General features: G+C 49.8%; 1 protein-coding gene across 14 annotated transcripts in view; it reads left to right on the forward strand.

Annotated features, from left to right (window-relative positions):
* NFASC (neurofascin) overlaps positions 1–15,520 on the forward strand; it is a 687,691-nt gene that overhangs the window by 228,648 nt on the left and 443,523 nt on the right. For all 14 annotated transcript variants that reach the window (XM_069633119.1, XM_069633129.1, XM_069633127.1 and 11 more), the window contains exon 2: positions 2,672–2,746. The gene's annotated coding sequence lies outside the window, so the exon portion shown is untranslated. The remainder of the gene's footprint in view (positions 1–2,671; positions 2,747–15,520) is intronic.

Below are 15,520 nucleotides of genomic sequence, written 5' to 3' on the forward strand. Positions count from 1 at the left end.
CACAGTTACTGTACTGGCTGAAAGAAGTCACGGTTACTGTATGGCTGAAAGAAGCCACAGTTACTGTACTGGCAGAATGAAACCACGGTTACTGTACTGGCTGAAAGAAGCCACGGTTACTGTTCTTCCTGAATGAAGTCACGGTTACTGTCCTTCCTGAATGAAGTCAAGGTTACTGTACTGGCTGAAAAAATCCACAGTTACTTTACTGGCAGAATGAAGTCACAGTTACTACAGTGGCTGACAGAAGCCATGGTTACTGCACTGGGAGAATGAATGCACGGTGACTGTACTGGCTTAATGAAGCCACGGTTATTGTACTGGCTGACAAGCCACGGTTACTGCACTGGGAGAATAACGGCACAATTACTGTACTGGCTGATAGAATATACAGTCACTCCACTGACTAAATGAAGCCATGGTTACTCTACCGGCAGACAGAATCCACAGTTACTGTGCTGGCTGAAAGAAGCCATGGTTTCTTTACTGCCTGAATGAAGCCACGGTTACTCTACCGGCAGACAGAATCCACAGTTACTGTGCTGGCTGAAAGAAGCCATGGTTTCTTTACTGCCTGAATGAAGCCACGGTTACTCTACCGGCAGACATGCTGGCTGAAAGAAGCCACGGTTACTTTACTGCCGGAATGAAGCCACGGTTACTGTACTGGCTGAAAGAAGCCACAGTTACTGTACTGGCAGAATGAAGCCAAGTTGACTGCACTGGGAGAATGAAGCTACGGTTACTGTACTTTGCATTGCTTTCAATTTCTTTTCATTTATCACTGATTGGCAATCAATTATTGGGCCGCTTATGCATGGAGAAACGGCCAAGGGACGCCTCTGTCTAGATTTCAGAATGTGCATCCTGTGCGTTACACAAGTCCCCAGAACTTTAATAAAGTCATGACATGCTGGGGACCTCTTTAGCAAGACCACACCTCGAGGACAGTTCAGAAGATTCCCATTCTAGAAATGTGCAGCTTTTCTTTGCGATAAAAAGTGGCTGCACAACACTCGCTGCTTTCGAGTCATTCCATCCCCTGTCTGTGCCCTGCGCCTTGCACCAGCCAGACACTGCGGACCCTGTTCAGGGTATTACGTACATACATTAGTCTTGGGACACTGCTGACCCTGTTCTTCGTGTTATGTACATAAATAACTGGCCCTTGGATGCTTGTGTAGGCATTACTTGTGTCCTGCACTGGGTGTCCCCTCACACAGCACAGCGTGTTCCCACCACAAAGCCGCGATTGTCTCCGTGGATCTGCTGAGCTGCCAGGCTCTTTGGAGCTCTGTGTGTGGGAGGCCGGGTGGGGCATGGGAGATTTAATGGGGGGTTTGGTGGGCATGCGCAACTCCAGTAGCAGACACGATGGCAGAAGGTACGGGGGAGGGGTCAGGGGGGTTGGGAGCGGAGTATGGTTGGCAATAACTCTCCTGGTTTATAGGGTTTTACCTGGCCCATTTTTGTGGTTGCATAGTTCAACAATGATTGGTCTTGATTACCCGATTCCCCTCTGCTCTTGGCTGTCCTGAAAGCATGCAAGGTTGCCTCCGTGCTTCGTGTCCTGCAAATAGCACAATGACCCCTGTGGCAGACACATAAGCCCCCCCAAGCACTTAGGTGTTTTACGCGGTATCTATTGTAATGCCCAGACTTTTGAAATCAGGGACTGTCTGTGCCTTGTTGTATGGTTTTCTAAATCAGACCGTGCCTGTGGCAGAAGCAACACAGCTTTCATGCTTATGCGGGTATGTTCCTACAGGAGCATCACGCTGCCGCAACTCACCGGCTGAAGTTGCAAAATGCCATTATTGGATTTAATTTAATACAATTGTTGTACTCAGCAGATCGAAAAATCAGTGTGGCAGTAACTCAACTCATGGTAACCCGCCCCTCCCCCCCACCTACCCCCACACAAACATCAAGTTTTCAACAGGGCGATGAAAAGCCGCAACACTTCCTGCTTGAGCGGACTATTAACCGAATGGGCGGCTGTCCTTGGTCAGAGGTTTGCCAGCATTTACAGACCTTTGATGTTTGTGTTTGGCTATGTTTGAGCAGACTGGTAAACATCTAAATGGGTGGCTGCCATTGGTCAGAGGTTTGCCAGCATTTTGACTGGTAAACATCTAAATCGGTGGCTGCCATTGGTCAGAGGTTTGCCAGCATTTTCTGACATTTGATGTTTGTGTTTGGCTATGTTTGAGCAGACTGGTAAACATCTAAATGGGTGGCTGTCCTTGGTCAGAGGTTTGCCAGCATTTACAGACCATTGATATTTGTGTTTGGCTATGTTGCACACTGCTTGTCTCCATAGTGCATTGCTAAAATAAATGTGCGGTCTGAAAAGCCCTTTAAAATATAAAGTGGGAATGACAAGAAGGAGTGGAAAAATATGGGATAAACTGCAGGAGCAGTGTGCTGTCAGGGGGGCAACATGCGTTAGTGGACAGCAAGGATGTGGTGGACTGGAAATGTACATCAGCGAGAGGGGCTGGAATAAGGGTTGGAGGGAGTAAATAGCAAGTGTATGGAGGCCCCTGGATGTCCTTCACAGCGACTGTCCTCGACATTCTCTGCAGTGCAATATGTTTGACAATAGGTTGTTTTTTCCACCTTTGATTTTTTTCAAATACACTTCACTGTCCTCTTCTTCCTCCCACAGGTGGAGGGACTCGGAGTTCAAGACCACAGACAGGAGGACACCCAGAGCCGAGAGGAGTGAGGGTTACTCATTAAGGTAAGGACCTGACAGAATTCAGGAAGCTGTTTGGCCTAGTATGCTGCCATAATCACAGTCTGCAGGTGACTATGACAACATCACGAACACTCTGCAGGAGCCCAGGGATGAGTAGAGGCTTCTCTACTCCTATTCACTCCCACACCACTAGTACCACTAGACCAGCAGGGAACCCATTCATAAAGGGGAACAAGGCACAGTATAAATGGTACAGCGCCTTCATCTCTTTACGGTAGCATCGGCCAAGGGCAAGAAAGGTGCGATCCAGCTGGGCAGCATAAAAACAACAATGCTATCTGAGGTACCAAAATGAAAGCAATGTCCAGTCAAGGTTCAATAAAATATGCAAACAGCCCACCCTTGTAATGAAATACACAGAATCGCAGACTTTTCGTTTAACGGGGAACTCTTGGTAGGAGGAAAGGGGTTTAAAGGCAATTGTCTTTTCAGTAATATTCAATGTTTGGTAGTGTGACAAATCTGAGGATATCGTCCCTTCTCCCCTACGGGGAGACCTTTCCCATGGGGCCAGTGCGGTGCGTCCACATTAGAATAGTCCCCGTGGGGGTGGTGCACAGGGGGAGGATGACATGGGAGAAGAAGCCCTCATGGTATTAGGGACGACCATTCCCAGAGAATGCGGTATATTTCCGCTTTGTCACCCCCTTCTTCTTTGCCAAAGCCAAAACATTCTTCCCCCTATTACAAACACTGCTAATGTCTTCTGTTGTATAACAAGCCAACCTTATTTTAAGAAAATAGCTAACACACAATAGAATTCAACTAGCCTTCCATTTATTTGTAATACAAGTACTCGGACGAAGAGGATGGCTAGGAGTGTGACCATTGATCCCGAGAACTGTGCTGAGCAGTCGTCTAGCCTCCTACAGAACCTCATTGGGACAGACTCCTTTTAAATCTACAAGGGAAACCAGGTGAGATCGATCTCCTCTCCGGAGAAGAATTGCCAGCGATGTTGTAGCACCGGCTTCAAGGTGGGAGAGCCAAACGCTGTGTACGGAGAAGGGAGAAGGACCGGGCGTAGTCCAGGACTTTTGGACAACGCGTGTCATAGCCCAAACAACCCTCCAGACGTTCCAGGATCTCGAGAGCTACCAGCTGAAGAAAAGGCGCTCTGGGAGAAGTAAAGAACACTGCGAAGCCGAGACCCACGAAACAATGCCTTGTGCAGACGTCCCGCTCCTTGGAAGACGCAAACCAAGCACAAAGTCATGTGGGCAAGCCAATAGGGACTAGAGGTCCAGTGAAGCTGGGGAGGAGGCATATAGAGCCGAATCTGGTCTGGGACCCAGAGAAGATTCTTTGAGTCTGGGGCCTGTAAGGAACGCATGGTGGCAATAGTAAGGCAGACAAAAGCGAACACAGTTCAAGGGTGTTTATTGAACTTTTGCATTGCAGGGGTGTGATAAACCCCTATCTAAACCTAAATGTGCAGATGGGAGCAAGCTTCAACCTTCAAATAATAATAGTAATACAGTCCTAGTGGAGTCTTGTCAAAGAAGTCTCTTTACTTCTTGGCCAGTCTCTTGACACGTAGGGCCTGCTATACAAAATAAGTAAACATTCTTTTCCTTTCTCCTGTGTTCAAGTAAGGCGTTCACCCTGGATTCCCCTCAGCCTGGCTCAAATCCTTTTTAACTCAAAAGTTCCAGGTTGGATCCCCTTCTTCCTGGCCCTGATCCCTTTCACACCATTATCAGAGAATTCTTTCTCGGGTGACTCATGGTTCACCCCAGATCCCCCTCAGCCGGGCTCAGATCCCGTTTAATTAGTCTCCCTCAGCCGGGCTCAGAACAATTGCAATGTACATTAAACTATCGAAGACTTTTGAATGTGCACAGGGTTTACCATGATCCGTTGCATGACCACTTCAGTCTCAATATTCCTCTTCCTCACACTCAGCATCAGTTGGATACCTAACAGAGACTTTCAAATGAACACACATGTGGTGCCGGACCACTCTGTGTATGGTATCTTTGCTTTTCCTCCCAACGTTCAATTACTCCTGTTGATTTCAATTATATTTGCGTTGTTTCTTGCCAACGCCTCACACACTGTTATGTTTATACAAAGTTGCTGCATGTAATCTTAGTTCAAAACAAAAGCTGGTTTGGTATCAGTCCCTCTAACTCACCAGCTGTGCTGTCTTTTCTGACGCCGCTTTGTTGTAGGAGCCAAGGACAGTACCATGGCAGCAATCGCTCCGCCCTGCCTGGGTTATCGACGTGGGAGAGTCCCGGGTACTGCCGGAACATTGTGCAGCTTTGATCAGCCTTTGTTCCAGGTCTTCGGTTTCTTAGTTTGCAAGGCTCACAAAAGTAATGTTCTTTAGATGTCAAGGGTACTTCTCTCCTTGTGACCCACTCTGGTCTCGCTGTCTTTCTCCTTGTATTAAACTGCCATCTTGGAACTGCTGTCTCCTCTTGTGTTTTGCCTCGCTCAGAGTTTGCTTTCATGCTACGCCTTTTATCCGTGTGGGGAAGTGTGATGGAAGTCAGGTGTGTGTAATAATCCGTAATGGCCTGACCTTGCCTGTCCATGGTGTTGGGACATGTCAGGTATACAGCTCTGGTGTTAGTCTGTTGTCGCTTGCGGTGGGCTGTCTGTGAGAAAGTGTGCGTGTCAGGAAAGGGGGTTGAGTTCCTAGGTCTCCTACCTGGTAGGATGGGGAAAAGGTGTTATTGGGAAGGGGATACCACATCTCACCTTAGCTTGTCCCACTTCTCCCCAAAGACCCCTCATCCAAGTGATCCTCCCGCACTGGTCCACCCCAGGAACCGGATCCACTAGTATTGGCCGTGTCCTGCCCATCTTGATGACAGAACCCTGGGGACTATCGGATGAGACACCTTCAGGTTTCTCACAGACCCACACCCCTATAATGAGGATAGCAGAATAAGAGGGTCTGGGACCCGAGAGTAAAAGAGACAGATTCCCACGCTTGGCAGGAGAGTGAACCAAGCTGTCACGATTTAAAACTGCAAGTCTGAGACCCACACCCATATAAAAGCAAGAGAATAAGAGGGTCTGAAACCCCGGGAACTAGAGAAAGAGAAACCTACACTTTGCAGGTTCGTAAACCAATGTGTCATGATGCAGAACTGCGAGTCTGGGACCCACACCCATATAAAAGCAAGTGAATAAGAGGGTCTGAGACCCTGGGAACTAGAGAAAGAGAAACCTACACTTTGCAGGTGAGTATACCAATGTGTCACGATGCAGAACTGCGAGTCTGGGACCCGCACCCATATGAAAGCCAGATGATAAGAGGGTCTGGGACCCTGAGAGCAAAGGAGATAAAGAGAGAAGATTTATATGCTTAGCATGAGAGTAAACCAAGCTTGCTCACTACTGCATGGCAAGTCTGGGACACGCACACCTACGAGAGCCAAAGGCTAGGGTGAAATCTATTAGAAAGATTTTTACTGCATGTTTCTAGTGTTGGGAGTCCTTGTGTTCACTCTTTGAAATTTGTGGATTTTTTGGACAGTTTTTTGGATAATTCTGATAGTTTTCTTCCATCTATTCTTCATCTACCGTCACGCAGTGCTGACCGGCAGCAGGGACTTGTCGTTGTCAAAGATCCTCTTTCCATCGTTGAATCTTCTGTCCGTGACTTCCACGGGCCCAGGCCTGGGCCTACATCTCACCTCGACCATGTCCAATGTGGCTAAGAAGAGTCCATTCAGGGCCTGGAAACCCTGTTGTCTGAAGAACATTTTGTCTGGGCGCATTCATGCCTCATCCAGGACAGACTGGTCCCATGAGTGTGCTCCCTCTGAGAAGAAGAGGTGGAGGTCCTTTGAGGATGCTCCTTTTGAGGGGATCAAAAAGAAGGCGAAACGCCACTCTTCATCTTCTCCCTCTATGGATGCTGCAGCTGCAGGATCAAGTTCGGGAAGGGGTCTGTCCCAGTTGCTTGGTCCGTCGATGGTTAGCCTACCGGCAGGGTGTTTCCTCAATCTGTGAGGAATTCCCTATCCCCTTTTAAGCACAAGACTTTTTCGAAGCACAAGTCATCAAAGGACAGACCTGCGAGAGTCCCATCAGCAGCTCCCTTGTCTTGGTCACTGTCGGCGGCACGAGCGCCGTCGATGACCATGTTGTCTACCAAGGCCACCACCTGGTCAACGGCCTCTTCGTCAACGACCACAGCCCCATTGACGATCGATCCATCAGCGGCCCCCTCATGGACCCCGAAGACTAAATCAGTTCTTCCGTCTACAATGGAAAGTTCAGGGACATCCTTTGTTTTCACCTTCACGATGACAACGGCATGGGCCTCTTTTCGTACAAGGCCCCCGTCACTGATACCGACCACAACTTGGTTGTCGCCAGCGCCCATTCTGCAGATCCCCATTGTCTCCTCCTTCCCAAAGGACTCTGCTAGGGTGAGAGAGCTACTGTCTCCATCGGACTTCCTGTCCAAGCCAGCAAGGGGGTCTCCTTCATCTCCCGTGGGGTTACCGAGAAAATCTCCTCGCATCTATACCAGTTCTGAGGATGACCTGCCTGAGGATTTCTACTCAGATCATGAAGGTGGCCAGGGGCCCATGTCCTAGGAGGGATCTCTGTGTCATGAGCCATTCCAGCCTTTTGCTCATTCTGTCCCGTCTGAACCGTTTGCACCCAAACCAGCTCCAAGGGATATGTCACTGGACATCCTCACCACCCTGCACGCTTTGGCGGTGAAAATTCAGCAATGTCTACCTATGGCCCCTTTGCCTGGTCTGGCCCGAAGTCCTCCCTGGCCACCAGCCAGGAGTCCTCCCAGGCCATGGCATAAGCCGACACCGCCCCAAAGGGCACCTGGCGCATCTGGACTTGGGGCCTTGACCCCAGTGGAGGAATAGTCAGTGCGCAGAGACACTGGCACTGACATGGATACCATGACTACTCATACGCATGAGTGTGAGGATTATGTTCCCACTGACTGGGAACCTCCGGACATTGACGAGCCTGCCAGGGCTACACCACTGGACGAAATCGGCTCCTTCCACACCTTCATCTCAACGGCATACAAACTCTTCAGTCTGGTGCTGGAAGAAAAGAAGGAAGGTTTCCTCTTTCAATGATGTGCGTCCTGAAGGAAAATCATTGTGTCGGTTCCGTTGCTGGATGACATTTGGGAGAACGCATTGGGCATTATGAAGACTCCAAGTACCTTGCATTAAATGGGGACATGTGGGAAAAGAAATACCAGGTCCTGGACTCAGCTCCCAGGTGTCTCAGGTCGCAGCCTTCGCTGGACTCAGTGGTGTCTGCTGCTGCCAGGAAACGATAGTCCAACCCCTCGTCTTCATCCTTGGTGCCCCCGGACCAGGAGGGCAAGAAGCTGGATGCGGTTGGCAAGTGCATCATCTACACTGCACCACCCACCATCAAGGCCGTCAATGCCCTCACCATCCTGTCACGTTACGACAGGGAACTTTGGTACAAGGTTGTGCCAATTCTGGATTTTGTTCTGGAGGACAAGAAGGCAGAGGCCAAGGCCAGGAAGGTGAGGTGGTTTCAGATTACATCATTACAGTGGCATTGGACACAACACTCAGGGCTCTGCCAGATGAGGAATGGTGTGACCCTTTGGCACCAGGGTTGGCTGAAGGCCACAAACTTTTGGGCGGACGTGCAGTTCAAGATAATGTACATGTCTTTTTTGCTGGAGACAACCTGTTTGGGAAGGAAGTGGGTGAGACTCTCGAGGCCATCAAGACCGACAGAGATAACATGCTCTTTGGGGACCCTCCAGCAGAGGAGGTCGTCCTTTCGTTCCCCGAGGGGAAGAATCTCCAGGTCCTCCAAGGGTTACACTACCCCCTATAATCATCCCTCCCACTCCACCACCCAGGAAGCCTACGGCAGTGGAGGCCAGTGTTGTCGTAATCCACAGGCAAGGACGTAGACGCCCAAGCAGGCCTGGACCTGGTCGTTAATCCACACCCCCACTTTAGCACCCCAGTGGGAGGCCGGCTATCAAACTGTGTCCTACAGTGGGGAAATATCACCATGGGCAATGGGGTGCTGGGCATTCTGCAGCAATGGCACGTGTTTAGAATTTCAAGACAGGTGCCCTTGCATTCCTCCTGTCACACGTCAAGAACTTCACATGGCCCAGAGGCTCTGGGAGGTTCAAGCCATGTTGAGAAAAGGAGCAATAGAGCCGGTCCCTCAGCTCCTCTGGGGCTCCGGAGTGTACTCCAGATACTTTGTGGTATGGAAGAAGTCAGGAGGGTGGCGACAGATCCTAGACTTAAAGTCACCTAGACAAGTACTTCAAGTCCCACAAGTTGAGGATGGTCATGTTGCAGCACGTGTTTGACCATCTGGCGGAACTGGATTTTCTGGCAACTCTGGACCTAGAGAATGCATACTGCCACATAGCCATTCTTCACAAAACATCGGACGTTCCTGCATTTTGTAATGCAGGGACGGCACTACTGGTTCAAGACCCTGCCCTTCGGCCTAAAATCTGCTCCAAGGGTGTTCACGAAATGCTTGGCCCCTGTAGTGGTGCACCTACGCCGCAACAGCAAACACGTCCACCCATATCTGGACGACTGGCTCATTCGCTCCTGCTCTCATGCGCTGGCGACCCAGCACACACCTGAGACCATAAGCCTTCTGACTTAACTCGGATTCTCCATCAATTATCCAAAGTCCTGCATTGTGCCATCACAGAACGCTCTGTTGCTAGGTGCCTGTCTCAACATGGTTGCATGTCTGACAATCCCCTCGGAGAGGGTGAAGGCCATTTTAGGGAAAGTTCAAAGGCTGTCAGCAGCGTCCATCGCATCAGTCTGGTCCACCAAGTCTCTGTTGGGAACGATTTCTTCCTGCATCCATATGGTCCCCTCTTGTAACCCTCTTCAGGCATTCCTAGATGCTAGGTGGCAGTATGTCACAGGGGCTTGGGCAGACAAGATCGCCCTCAATCAGGCATTCCTGCAACTCTGTAATGGTGGGGGTTGGAGGTGCCTTCTCATCTCACCCAAGGAGCTCCCTTTTGGATCCCCCCATACCAGCCTACGGTCACCACGGACGCTGTGAGGGATTCGACCATCCGCACAGGGAGTTTGGCTAGCCTTGGCTTTTTTAAAGTTTTGTAAAATGTGTGGGGCTAATCTGCATACATTTTTCTCTGCTCACCGCGCAACAAACACATAGTCCTGTGTACTCTGGGGGGGACACAGCCTGCAGGCTCAGTCCTCCCTGTCACATTTAGCTGGAATATGACAGACACGAGTACATAAAGCTTCTCTCAAGGGGGAAGGCAACACCTTTCTCCGGCCATTGTCAGCCTAATTAAAATATCAAAGGTTCCATGGATCTGGCCAGTTCTTTTGTCAAAGTTCTGTGTGGTGGCAGCACCTACTGATGAGAGTTAAATGAAAACAGGCCAGCGAAGAGACCTGGTCAAGGAACTAACACAAGGGAAAGAAAAACGAACACCTCTTTGATATGCAATGTGTCAACTTGAAGCTAGCTCCCACCCCTCTCTATGAAGGGCAGTGAATATCATGCCTGGGACAACTGTTTACAGTAGTCAACCCCAGCAGGGAACCCCCTTTCAGAGGGAAGAAGTATGTGAATTGATGGTGACAGAAAGTCTGTTGTCGCCACAAACTTCAAATGAGACCTGCGCTTTGATCAGGAGCCACAGAAATCTCAATTAACCAGAGAGGCACTTTGATCCACAACAGACAGGAAGATGGGTGGGACTTAGTAGTATATGTTGTCACCCTCTACCTTTCCTGTTGCAAAGCACTCTGGTTATGACCTCATGCATAATGGAAGATTGTTGGTGGGGATACAGGATTGGTTCATTAAGGTAGGCTTAGACGTCACCAATCACTGGGGCCCATTTGCCTTTAAAAGACGGTTGAGCCCCTCTTTTGGGCAGATCATCTGAAGGCTTCACCTGAAGCAGGAAAGGGCCCTGGCTGAAGGTAAAACCTGCCTTGCAGCTTCCACCAGTGAACGAAGGCCAGGATTTCCAAGCGGGAAGCAGAATCTCTCCCCTAAACATCTCCCAGGGAACAGAGGGAGATACTGACCTCGGAGGACCCGTCCAGCAGCTCCAGAACCGGTACCCAGCCAGCACACAGTGTGCCCTGCTGGGTTCTGCCAGCAAGCTTCCTGGGTGGGAAGTGCCAGAGAGTCTGTGACCAAAGGACAAGGCTGCAAACACTCCTTCAGCTTTTGGCCGCCCACCTTAAAGGATGACACAAGCCCTGCGAAGAAGCTAGGAGGAATGCCACGACAAGCATCAACCAGCGTTCATCTTTTAAGGACGTTTTCGAGGCAGTCGAGCACCATGCACTGCAACTGGCTGGACCGCTGACTGTTGTCACGCCGCAGTTGCTAAAGCCATCCTAGTTGCATCGACCAGCATTCCAGATCCGCCAACCAGCACAGAGACAACTAGTCTTGACCCTGAGCTGCCGTGTAGGCCAGCCTGCAGCCGTCCATCCAGCCTCGCTTGCCAAACTGCCTGCCGCCTGATACACACAGCTGTCTCCCATCTTGCACTCTGTCGCAGGAGCTACAAAGCGTCCTGGAACTGACTCGACGCTGTAGAGCATCAAGATCATCTCAAGCACCAGGTACATTGTGGTTCTATCCCCCTGGTCCTTCTTTGAAGGCCCCTAGTGACATTTACAACCCTTTACTCCCTTGGTGCTGAAACTAAATAACCTTGAATAGTTAAGACTGATTGCTTTACGGACTACCCTCCTGTCAGTATCCAGAGTGCATCCCTTCCTTTTTGAAACTGTCTGTCCTCTGTTTGCGTTTACATGGCGGATTGTATTTTGAAGTGTGCTATAATGGCCTTTTGTGATAATAAAAAAGTAGCTATTTTTATACAACCTTGACTGGACAGTCCCTTTTATCGTTCGGTAATAATTGTATTTTCACTGTGTTGCAACTAACCAATGATCCATGACGTTGCAGAGATAAGCCTGCTGGTCCGTCCACGTTACCAGAATTGGACAAGGAGGTTTATAATTTACTTGTGTTTCCAATCTGTACGGATCCCGTCTGGTGTACTAGAGGTGTGGGGCTGATTGATGGTTTAGAAATAGATATTTATCCCTGGACTACTGGTGCCCCACAAGTTGATTTGTCACAGACGCCTCGGGTTTGGGAAGCCCACAAAGGACATCCTCACGCCAGAGGCCTCTGGCTCCTGGAGGAGAAGGTCTGCACATGAATGTCCTGGAGCTCCGATCAGTCTTCTGGGCCCTCATGTCGTTCCAGCCTCTGCTACAGATGAAGGTGGTGCAGTTCTTCACGGACAACACCACCACCATGTTCTCCATCTGGCTGGACACAGGGTGGGACACACTCCCCCACACTCTCCCTGGAAGCCTAGTCCCTGTGGCGCTGGGCCATTCTTCAGAGCATGTTCGTCGTACCCTTTCACCTGGTGGGCACCAAGAACACCTTTGCAGACTCGCTCAGCAGGGAGCTTCAGTCCTGCCACTAGTGAGATCTTCAACAAGCTCAGGTGTCCCATCTCTTCAGCAGTTGGGGTCCTCCCCAGATCAATCTCTTTGTAACAGCTGCCCAATTCTAATGCCGGATGTTTGCCAGCAGATATTCTCAGCCGAGGAGGCTGCGTGATGCCTTCTCATTCCTGTAAACCAGGCTCTTCCTGTACGCCTTCCCTCCGATTCCGCTCCTATCACGTATGCTCAACACACTCAGACATTGCCATTGCAGGATGATCCTCATCATGCTGGCATGGCAGTGGCAGATCTGGTACCTGGAGATTCTCCATCTGTCAGTGGCCCCATCCATTCAGCTGCCTCCACTTCCCGACTTTCTCTTCAGAGAAAACAGAACGCTACTGCACCACTAGCCAGCATCGCTGAGCCCCATTGCCTGGCTCCTCAAGGCCAAAGTTTGGGCACTATTCCCTGCTGCTGGAGTGCAAGAAAATCCTGGCCACGGCCAGAGCTTCCTCTACGTTGGCTTGTTACAGTCACACATGGAAGTGCTTCACAGTAGGGTGCAAGACTCAGAAGATTATGCTTCTGCGGATAACAGCTCTGTGCTCCTGCCGGAACTGCTTTTGCTGGCCAAGGCCGGGCTAGCTCATGGCACCATCAAGGTTCATCTGGCTGCCATATCCCGGTGCACCCAGACTCCAGGCAAGCTCTCCATGTGGTTGCACGGGCTCATCAAGGAGTTCACAAGGGCCTCTTCAGGACTTTTCCACCGGTGAAGGCTCCTGCCCCGGCTTGGGAGCTCAACAATGTTTTGACAAAGCTCATGGGGCCTCCATTTGAATCGATGCATCAAGCCCATCTGAAGTTTCTCTCATTGAAGACTGCTCTCCCATTGGCCATCACCCCAGCCAGGCGTGTTGGGGAGATCCAGGCTCTCTCCTGCAAGCAGCTGTACATCGCTGGACGTTGCTCATGCCTTGAAGTTTTGTGGCACGCACAAAGGAGTTTCGGAAGAAGGTTCAGCTGTTTGTCAATTTTGGACCTGTGGGACACAGGAAGGCCCTGTCTAAGGTTTCCATTTCCGGTTGCCTTGCCGGCTGTATCATGCAGTGTCAATAGCTGGACAACAGACCTCTTCCAGGTCTGCGAGAGTCCACTCCACCAAAGCTATTGCTGCGACAACAGCGTTTCTCTGGTAGTACCCTGCTCAACTTCTGCATGGCTGCTGGAGGTCCACCCACACCTACTTGAGATTCTGCTGCGTCGACAGGGATTCCAGGGAGGAGTCTTGAGTCGGCCAAGCAGTGCTACGCAACCTGTTTGTTTGAGGTGAGCCTGTTCCATGGGTAAGTGTACCCCTTCGAATGGATTGTGTCCTTCCACATATACCTCATCTTATGATGTCTTTGTTTCCAGTTTCAGCTACTTCATAGTTTTTTTTTCTTCTCGCCGGAGGGCGCATGCGTCAAGACGGTCGACCCGATGTCCCTCGAGGGCCTCCATATCAGTTGACTTCATCGTCGAGTACATATACCATGTGCAGCGCACGTTGGCTTCAGTTCTGTTTTTCCACGAATGCGATTGCTTTGAAGAATTACGGCACACTTCCGTTTTCCAAGAAAATGTTTTGAGTTGGCGTAGTCTTCGACTACTACTTCTCCGGAGACAGACTTCAAAAAGTGCCTAAAATGCAGCACCAAAATGTGCATCACGGACCCGCATAAAAGATGCATCTGGTGCCTGGGCATCGAGCATGAAACCAATGACTGTCGATCCAGTCAGTCGATGACAGGTAAGGCCTTAAAGAGCAAAAAGCTAAAAAGTGTTCCAGATGGCATGGGGACACACGGTCCTGGGAGGTGACTTCAATTTGTGGATGGACAGCTCTCTAGACAGGCAAAGTAAGACCAACACATCCAAGCCATCCCACATGAACGACGCAGCAGAAGTAAAGGCAGCCCTCTCAATGCTTGGTCTAACGGATAGCTGGCGTCACCTCCATCGCACGGATCATAGCTTCACCTTTCGTTCTGCTCCGCATGAAACTCTCACACAAATCGATTATTTATTCTTGTCTGAAGGCCTTCTGCGGGAACCACTGTTGCAAACATACACCCGATCTCATGGTCGGACCATGATATGGTGACGACAGAAATATGTTGGGGGAGCCACACTAAACTAACCACAAAGTGGAGGTGCAACGATTCCTTGTGGAAGGACACGGTGTTTAGAGATGACTTTGAAAACGAAATCAAACAATATTTCATGTTAAATGACACGGGAGAGATCTCAAAGACCACAGTGTGGGAAGCAGCCAAAGCCACCTGGAGGGGTATCCTCATTAGAGAAGGCGCCCGCAAAAAGAGAGAACGATCCTTAATTGAGAAGAATATTAGAGAGAAACTATATCTGGCTAAGAAGCAAGCCCAATCAGAGCCACTTGAACGAACAAAATACATCAACGAAGCCAGGGAACTTAGAGAAGAACTCAAAGTTTTGGAAATTGGCAAAATAACACAAACCCTACAACACCTAAAGCAAAAATTCTACGAAAAAGGCGATAAGGCGGTTGCCCTCCTTGCGGCAAGGCTGCGCGCACAGAGAGCCGAGAGATGGGTGGATACCATAGAAAGGACGGACGTAACACTCCTGGATACTACAGAAACATCTCCCCAGGGGATTCAAGAAGCCTTTGCCTTCTTCTATGAAGATCTATACATGAGTGACCCACCCTCCCCACCAAATGCCATAGAGACATACCTCAAAAATGTAAAACTAGCGTCACTAACAACCGCAGAATCTGAGGCGCTCGATGTCCCCGTCAGTGAAGACGTTGTTGCTGATGCGATTAAGCGGCTCAAAACAGGCAAGTCCCCTGGAGATGATGGATTCACCCCGGGTTTCTATAAATAATTTTCCACTTATATTGTCACATTCCTAACAACTCTTTTCAACGATATCTTTGATACAGGCAAAGCACCTCCCTCCTTTGAACAAGCCCTCCTCACTGTCATTCCGAAAGAAGGCAAAGACCCAAAACTCTGTGGATCGTATCGCCCCATATCGCTTCTTAACATTGACGCCAAAATTTACGCAAGAGTGATAGCAGCCCGTATAGAAGTCCACTTACCGCGACTGGTGAACCTGGACCAGGTTGGTTTCATATTAGGAAGACAAGGTGCTGACACAATGAGGAAAACGCTCCACTTGATTCACGAAGCTCAAAATATGCCAGCAGATCCGACCCTTCTCTCCTTGGACGCTGAGAAAGCTTTTGACAGGGTGGATTGGGACTTTCAGG

This window comes from Ambystoma mexicanum, chromosome 13, assembly GCF_040938575.1.
Source record: "Ambystoma mexicanum isolate Mex_15411 chromosome 13, UKY_AmexF1_1, whole genome shotgun sequence".
Classification (NCBI taxonomy): domain Eukaryota; kingdom Metazoa; phylum Chordata; class Amphibia; order Caudata; family Ambystomatidae; genus Ambystoma; species Ambystoma mexicanum.